Raw genomic sequence first — 8873 nt, 5'->3', positions numbered from 1 at the left:
GAAAAAAGAAATGCATTCAGACAAAGGAATTATATTAGAGGCATGTCTCAAAAGAAAAGGAGGTTTCACTCGCTCAAAGTTTCCATTTTAATACCCAAGTTCAAAAGTAACTCTCTAAAGATACAAGTTGTCTTGAGGTGATTTGAGTGAGAGGAGGGCTCCCTCCTTTAAAACAAAGAAGACTCAGGAGAGTCTGAATCAAAGATGTGTCTCTCTGCCTGCCTTCAGTCATCAGAATGCTTTAAAGGCTTATTTCTTCCCCCATTTGAAATTCTGCCAAACCTGGCTCATCCCTGCACCACTTCCCTCCCTCCCTGCCGCCTCCCTGAGCAGAGCAGAGCAGGACTCCAGCTGTTAGGTGCTCCACTGGCCTAATCAGCGTACCAACACACACAGGCCTGCTGCTGCTGCTGCTACCCCCTTTGGAGAAGACGAGGTAGAGAATAAGGTCTCTCTCTACAGTGCCTCTCCCTTTCTTTATTTCTCTCTTTCTTTCTGTCTCTCACAGGTGCACGTACACACGCACGCACACACGCACGCGCGCGCACACACACACGCACGCACGCACGCACGCACGCACGCACACACACACACACACACACACACACACACACACACACACACACACACACACACACACACACACAGGGGCATTGTGGTGCCAGGATAACAACCTCTCCCTCAACGCCAGCAAAACAAAGGAGTTGATTGTTGACTTCAGGAAGCAAAGGGAACATGCCCCGATCCACATCAACGGGATTGCAGTAGAAAGAGTCAGCAGTTTTAAGTTCCTCGGCACATCACCGAGGACTTGACATGGACCAACACCACCACCACTCTTATCAAGAAGGCGCAACAAGGTCTCTACTGCCTAAGGCGGCTTAAAAGATTCAGAATGCCACCCCGGGTCCTCTCCAGATACTACTGCTGCACCATCGAGAGCATCCTGACCGGTTGCGTAACGGCCTGGAACGGGAATTGCTCCGTCCACGACTAGAAGGCCCTCCAGCGGGTGGTGAAGACGGCCCAGTACATCTTCTGGACCACGCTCCCACCCATCCAGGACATCTACTTAAAATGGTGCCTGAGGAAGGCCTGCAGCATCACCCCAGCCCTGAGCTGTTCACTTCCTTACCGTTGGACAGACGTTATCGGAGCATGAGGTCTGATACCAAGAGGCTCAGAGAGTTTCTATCTACAAGCCATCAGACTGCTCAACACTTGAACTGGACTGACCACCTGCACTGACTCTCCACACCTTAGCGCGCACACACACACACACACAGTATTTAGTTAGATGTCTCACTCATAATATCAGAGAACAGGGGTGACGCAAGTAACCTTAAGTTATGTGTTATTCAGGTTCATCGTCCAGACGTGCTGCCATGGCTGCCTCTACAGGTTCACCTGAGGCTAGCCCCCCCCTCTCTCTCTCACACAAACACACACCACACACACACATTCATGCTACACACACATCACAACTGTTGCTATCAGACTCTTATTGCTAAATACTGCACCATTTATACACTGGCACCTATCCCTTCCCTAAAACACAAAAAATTGGACTAGAAATTGTGCCTTCCTGTATTATACTTAAGCTGAAATGTTGATTCTATTCTACTGAGCCATTTACTTTATGTTCGTATTCTTATCTTGTATTATTTCTTATTGTTGTTGCATTGTCCAGAAGGAACCTGAAAGTAAGCATTTCATTGGACGGAGTAAACCATGTGTATCTTGTATATATGACTAATAAAACTTCAAACACGCGCACACACGCACACACACACACACACACACACACACACACACACACACACACACACACACACACACACACACACACACACACACACACACACACACACACACACACACACACACACACACACACACACATGTAACGGATGTGGACGGTTTAAAGTTATACTGTTACATTGGTGCCGTGACCCGGATCACTGGTTGCTGCGGAAAAGGAGGAGGTTGAAAGGGGGGTGAGTGTAACGGATGTGAAATGGCTAGCTAGTTAGCGGGTACGCGCTAGTAGCATTTCAATCAGTTACGTCACTTGCTCTGAGACTTTAAGTAGGGTTGCCCCTTGCTTTGCAAGGGCCGTGGCTTTTGTGGAGCAATGGGTAACGACGCTTCGTGGGTGTCAGTTGTTGATGTGTGCAGAGGGTCCCTGGTTCGCGCCCGTGTCGGGGCGAGGGGACGGTTTAAAGTTATACTGTTACACACACACACACACACAGAATTAGAATACTTATACTGAACAAAAATATAAATGCAACAGTTTAATTTAAAAGATTTTACTGAGTTACAGATCATATAAGGAAATCAGTCAATTTAAATAATCTATGGATTTCACATGGGTGGGCCTGGGAGGGCATAGGCCCGCCCACTGGGGAGCAGCCCAGCCACTCAGAATGAGTTTTTCCCCACAAAAGGGCTTTATTACAGACAGAAATACTCCTCAGTTTCATCAGCTGTCCGGGTGGCTGGTCTCAGATGATCCCGCAGGTAAAGAAGCCAGATGTGGAGGTCCTGGGCTGGCATGGTTACACGTGGTCTGCGGTTGTGAGGCCTGTTGGACATACAGCCAAATTCTTTAAAATGAAATTGGAGGCGGCTTATTGTAGAGAAATTAAAATGAAATTATCTGGCAACAGCTCTGGTGGACATTCCTCCAGTCAGCATGCCAATTGCACACTCCCTCAAAACTTGAGACATCTGTGGCATTGTGTTGTGTGACAAAACTGCACATTTTAGAGTGTGGTCTAGATGAACCTGTATAATGATCATGCAGTTTAATCAGCTTCTTGATATGCCACACCTGTCAGGTGGAAGGAGAGATGGCGAAGGAGAAATGCTCCCTAACATGGATATAAACAATGTTGTGCACAACATTTTAGAGAAATAAACATATGGATATGGAACATTTCTGGGATCTTTTATTTCAGTTCATGAAACATGGGACCAACACTTTGCATGTTGCGTTTATATTTTTGTTCCGTATAATTAAATAGGATCTCTATGCACACACCCCTACCTTTCTTTAAACAATAGACAGGTTGACCACAGCTTTAAGAAAACCTTACCATCTCCACCCACAACTGTCATGCTGATCCTATACTCATTACTGTGACTGGTGACTGTTGTTTCTAGTCCTGACTGGAGCCAGAGCTGTCAGTGTCAGTGCTGTCCCTCTGGCTGCTGTTGTGTCAGAGGCTCTTTAAAGGCAGAGGCAGCCTGCTGTGCACGTAGCCACCTGTGAAATGCCAACGTCAGGCCCTGCCGCCACAGATAGCCCTGATAAAGTATTGATGGGAGCCCCATGTTGCGAGAGCCACTCTGATGTGAAGTTCAGGGCCGATCGGAGTGACTGCCAGCTGGGTCTTTAGCCCTCCCAAGGCCCCGTGGCCACGGTACAGTGGCTGTGTCCCAAATGGCACACTATTCCCCACTATACTACATTTAACCAGAGCCCTAGTGCAATACATAGTGATACACATACTAGAGATAGACATAGAGGAAGATTTTGTCACACTTTAATAAACGCATTTATAGTGCATTATTACTTGTTATAAGCAGCTATGAGCCTTTATACTGTTTTGACATCTCCTTATAGCTTATGTTATTTCATGAGTTCCTTTTTCAACAGACTCAAAATGGCTAAGAATAACTCAGGATCATGATGAGTCACTAAGAATGATTGAATGAATAAAACTTTATTGACACCCAGAGGGTAAAATGAATTTGTCCTCAGCCAAAGACAGATACAGGGACAATACAGAGACATATGAACATATCACAGACAGCACTGCAGACTCTACCAAGGTGTCATACATTTTTACCATGCATTATGACTGCTTCTAAGGCATTATACCCGTTGGCCTTTAGTGAACAATAAATATGTCTGTATATCCTAAAGTCTTCAAAAAAATTAGACAGATAGGGTCAGCTGAGAGGACTAACGTCCACCCAGGGGTGTAGGAGCGGCTCTGACAAGGGGGTGGAAAGAAGGTATAACCCAAATGCGCTTCAGCCCAACTTGAACGAAAAAGGGGGAAATCAGGTGCTCAACTGAGAGACTTGAATTCCCAAAAACGGTCCTTATCTCAGGAGGCTCTGATGAAGGCGATTCATGCCGAAACGTAAGCCGATTGTTTACTTGTCCCGTCAATAAATCTATCGGATTTAAACAACAACAGAGTGCTCCTTTTTCTTTATTCTTCCAGATAGTCACCAGTTGAAGTATTCTGGGATAAGGAATGTTTTTTGGATTGGGGGGACAAACATTTCTCTACGGGAGGCCGGGGGTGGAATTTTATTTGAAAAACAGATTTTAAATGCTTTTTAGTGACTTTTGAGAAAAGGATGCAAAATAAATCCTAACTTACCAATGGGCATGTATAAAAGGGGTGCCATGCAGAGGAGCACTTACTCTGCTACGGTCCAATCAGTCTTAAGGCCATGATCATTCATACTGTACTGAATACCACACACACACACACACACACACACACACACACACACACACACACACACACACACACACACACACACACACACACACACACACACACACACACACACACACACACACACACACACACACACACACACACACACACACACACACACACACAAATGATACCCTACACAACTATAAAAATGAAATAGTATCATGGCTGCCTCTATCCTGCATTAAGTTAACACATGCAATACACCCTCTAGACTTAAGCTGCTATCATTTCAGCAGAGATGATATTTGATCATTCAGATTGATTCACGCTATGACAGATCATCAGTCTATGAACCCTATGAGCTTGGAGAGCAGTGGAGGCTGGTGACTTGAGAAACTGAGGAGGATGGGAGACCCACGGTAAAGGTGCGGAACGCATGGAGATGACAAAGGGTGTTTCAAAAATCGTCAGACTAATTACTTGAACCTAAAGCATTTAATAAAGACATTTATAGTACAATGTTATGGGAAATGGGAATGAGAGGGCTACTTACACCATGTTGGAAAGGGATCACAGCAGTGATTGAATGGGGTATGAGGCATGAGTTGAGGTGTTCAGAGGCTTGACCAGTGCAGGACAGGATTTGACTGGGAAGACAAAAAACAAAAACAATACACAGTTAGACAAAAAAGCTAAGAATGAGTTAGTCCAAGCAAGGAGTAAAATCATTGATGTGTAATAATGTGATTGTGTATGTGATTGACTCTACATACAGTAAAGAGAGAAAATTGATAGGGGTACTCACAATGCTTGGAGAGGAAACATTCAATGTGCCGGTGGAAGAGTGGGCACATGAGACGTGGCTTCAGTTCATGTCAGGAGATAGTTGAGAATGGTAGTGGTCATGACCTCTTAATCGGGAAACAGGAGTGGACTTAGCTGTAAATACAAATAGCAGATACTTTCCATCATAGCTGCGCCAACGTAGGTTTGGACAACGAGTTTCTCTATGAAGGTAAACTCAGACATCTAAAAATGCATAAAGTCTAACACAGGCTGCGCATCTCACCCACTTGACACATCAAAATAGCCCAAGAAATGTTCCTGAATAAAGCCCTGATCATCCACATACCTGACAATAACTGACAACTGCAAGCAGACTGGTGGCACCATCGGTACGGTGGGGCAATTTTTACCCTCTTTGGCCTGGAGATTTTCCTTATACTGTATGTTACCATAACAAGGAAAACTCTGGTATGACAGTGATTAATCAGTTGTTAAAAGGTTTTATATGGGGGCCTCCCGGGTGGCGCAGTGGTCTAGCTGTGCCACCAGAGACTCTGGGTTCGCGCCCAGGCTCTGTCACAGCCGGCCGCGACCGGGAGGTCTATGGGGCGATGCACAATTGGCCTAGCGTCGTCCGGGTTAGGGAGGGTTTGGCCGGTAGGGATATCCTTGTCTCATCACGCACTAGCGACTCCTGTGGCGGGCCGGGCGCAGTGCGCGCTAACCAGGTCGCCAGGTGCATGGTGTTTCCTCCGACACATTGGTGCGGCTGGCTTCCGGGTTGGATGCGCGCTGTGTTAAGAAGCCAAGCGGCTTGGCTTGGTTGGGTTGTGTTTCAGAGGATGCATGGCTTTCGACCTTCGTCTCTCCCGAGCCCGTACGGGAGTTGTAGCGCTGAGACAAGATAGTAACTACTAACAATTGGATACCACGAAAATTGAGGAGAAAAGGGGGTAAAAAAAATACAAATAAAAGGTTTTATATGGGCTATGATGTGACCAGTTGTTCCTAATCAGGTCACATGATTTTTAAAAACTCCTGAAAAAAACTCCTGGTCCTGGGGGGGATGAAAACCCTGTCAAACTGCAGCTACCTTATATTTGTTCATAAAAATTATATTTAGACTAGATTAGGAGGGGGATTTCCTCTACCAGACACATAGACAACAACAGATAGACAATATAACTCACAGGGCTGAGCTAGCTTTATGCATGTTTGAATCATGCAGTCCTATGCAACTGTGGGCCTTATAAAACATTTACTCACATCTGTCATCACTATTATGTTGACTGATTAATTCCAGTTAATCACGTATGGGCAGCCTAGCCAACCCAATTTTGAATATGAACAACATTTGATCACATTTATATTTTCTCCTGACACACAAATGGACTATAAACATTACCAATTAGTTTACCTTGACCAGATGGAAAGGGCGCATAGGATGTAACGTTATGCAGCAGCTCTTATTAGTAGCCTACAGTTGATCAGACTGAAAGATTGTCTCGTTTTCATCCCATACAGCATGTCCCATTTCTAATGTTTACGTGTAGCCTAGGCTGCTGCTACATTTATGTCATGAGTTTTTGCTTGTGTCTGTCCGGAGTGATTATGTATTATCATCTTTGCTAAATAGATACCGGAGGAAAGTGGAAAGCCTACATGAGCAGATTCGAAAAAATGCGCTGCGTCAAACTCTCTCTTTTTAATCTACATTTTAATGGATGATGCAATGGAAGCTATCAAATCGTTCGGACTTGTTTACGACATCCTAGAAAACACAGTCGAAACTTCGATATGTTCAGCAAGTAAAGCGTCGTAACGTGCAATTACCTCTGCAAACTCCTTGTAGTTGCCCTTGTTGGCAGAACTTTCCCTCTCGTTGTGTTGTCTATCGCTGCAGCTTTTTCCCAGAAGCTTGAATCTGCTGTGGGCATTTATATGCCCCCTGCTTGTTTTTTGCCGTTTAGCTGAACGATCGATGTTCTTCAAGTCACTGTACCCACCTTTCGACCAAGGCCTAGGCTCAATCAATCATGTCTTTATGATAGTGGCCAGAAGGAAGCAACTCCTCAATAAAAGGCACATGACAGCCCGCTTGGAGTTTGCCAAAAGGCACCTGAAGGACTCTGACCATGAGAAACATGATTCTCTGGTTTGATGAAACCAAGATTGAACTCTTTGGCCTGAATGCCAAGCGTCACGTCTGGAGGAAACCTGGCACCATCCCTACGGTGAAGCATGGTGGTGGTGGCAGCATCATGCTGTGGGGGTGTTTTTCAGCGGCAGGGACTGGGAGACTAGTCAGAATCGAGGGAAAGATGAACAGAGCAAAGTACAAAGAAATCCTTGATGAAAACCTGCTCTATAGTGCTCAGGACCTCAGACTAGGGTGAAGGTTCACATTCCAACAGGACAATGACCCGAAGCACACAGCCAAGACAACGCAGGAGTGGCTTCGGGACAAGTCTATGAATGTCCCTTAGTGGCCCAGCCAGAGCCCGTACTTGAACCTGAACATCTCTGGAGAGACCTGAAAATAGATATGCAGCAACACTCCCCATCCAACCTGACAGAGCTTGAGGGGATCTGCAGAGAAGAATGGGAGAAACTCCCCCAAATACAGATGTGCCAAGCTTGAAGTGTCATACCCAAGAACACTCAAGGCTGTAATCCCAGCCAGAGGTGCTTCAACAAAGTACTGAGTAAAGGGTCTGAATAATTATGTATATATGATATTTCAGTTGTTGTTTTTTTATGAATTTGCAATTTTAAAAAAACAACAGTTTTTGCTTTGTCATTATGGGGTATTGTGTGTGGATGGATGAGGGGAAAAAAACAATTTATACCTTTTAGAATAAGGCTGTAATGTAACAGAATGTGGAAAAATTCAAGTCGTCTGAATAGATTCCGAATGCGCTGTAAGTAGGCTACAACTTATATTGTAGTACTCTGTATTATGGAGGCTTAGTTGATTGTTGATGCAAAGCTTGAAGTCTAAATTGGAGAAAAATTGAGTTTATAAAGCTCAAACCAAGTTTATTCACCCAATGGGTCAGACAGCTGAACAGACAAAGACATCTTCACACAAGCACTGGTATTTAACCCTTCCTCCTATGCTGAGTCTCCTCCTTACACATCTGAACATGCAATACATATCTGTTGCTAGACAGAATTTTAGTGATATCTGTTCTTCCTCACTTCATCTGACCTGACCTCGGCCCAAATTCCTCACTCCTTCTCAACTCACGGCTGTCCTGTTGACTTGTACCAGACTGTGGCCCTTCTCCTTCCCATATGATTCCTGATGTCATGACAATAACATGTTACCAAGAACCAAGAATGGTTGAATACAATAAGTTTAAGCTTCCTATCATTGTTTATGAAACCAGTGGACAGCCAGTGAAAAATGCGCTCTTGCAACAGCTGCATAGTGCGGATCCCAGCCTATGGAATAAAAGTGGGGATTTTATTGCTCAATGTAATTCATGCTGATAAAAAAATACATCCATAGGCCTAATGGACACATGCTCAAACTCGCACACTTTTGATAGACTTAAAGGGGCAATCTGTAGTTTCTACATCCATTTTTGGACTTAGAAATGATATATATTAATG

At 44.7% G+C, this 8873-nt stretch overlaps 1 long non-coding RNA gene across 1 annotated transcript; it reads right to left on the bottom strand.

Moving 5' to 3' along the window:
• Positions 1 to 2296: 2296 nt before the first annotated feature.
• On the bottom strand, positions 2297 to 7571 carry LOC129845256 (uncharacterized). The gene is made up of 4 exons (XR_008758031.1): positions 7089 to 7571; positions 5275 to 5408; positions 5023 to 5116; positions 2297 to 2587 (listed from the first exon to the last, which is right to left on the bottom strand). It is a non-coding gene; the product is annotated as an uncharacterized LOC129845256 (long non-coding RNA).
• Positions 7572 to 8873: the final 1302 nt, after the last annotated feature.

Source organism: Salvelinus fontinalis, chromosome 3 (genome assembly GCF_029448725.1).
Source record: "Salvelinus fontinalis isolate EN_2023a chromosome 3, ASM2944872v1, whole genome shotgun sequence".
In the NCBI taxonomy this organism is placed as follows: domain Eukaryota; kingdom Metazoa; phylum Chordata; class Actinopteri; order Salmoniformes; family Salmonidae; genus Salvelinus; species Salvelinus fontinalis.
Note: the sequence above shows the minus strand (reverse complement) of the source record. Positions and strands in the feature narration are given on the sequence as shown.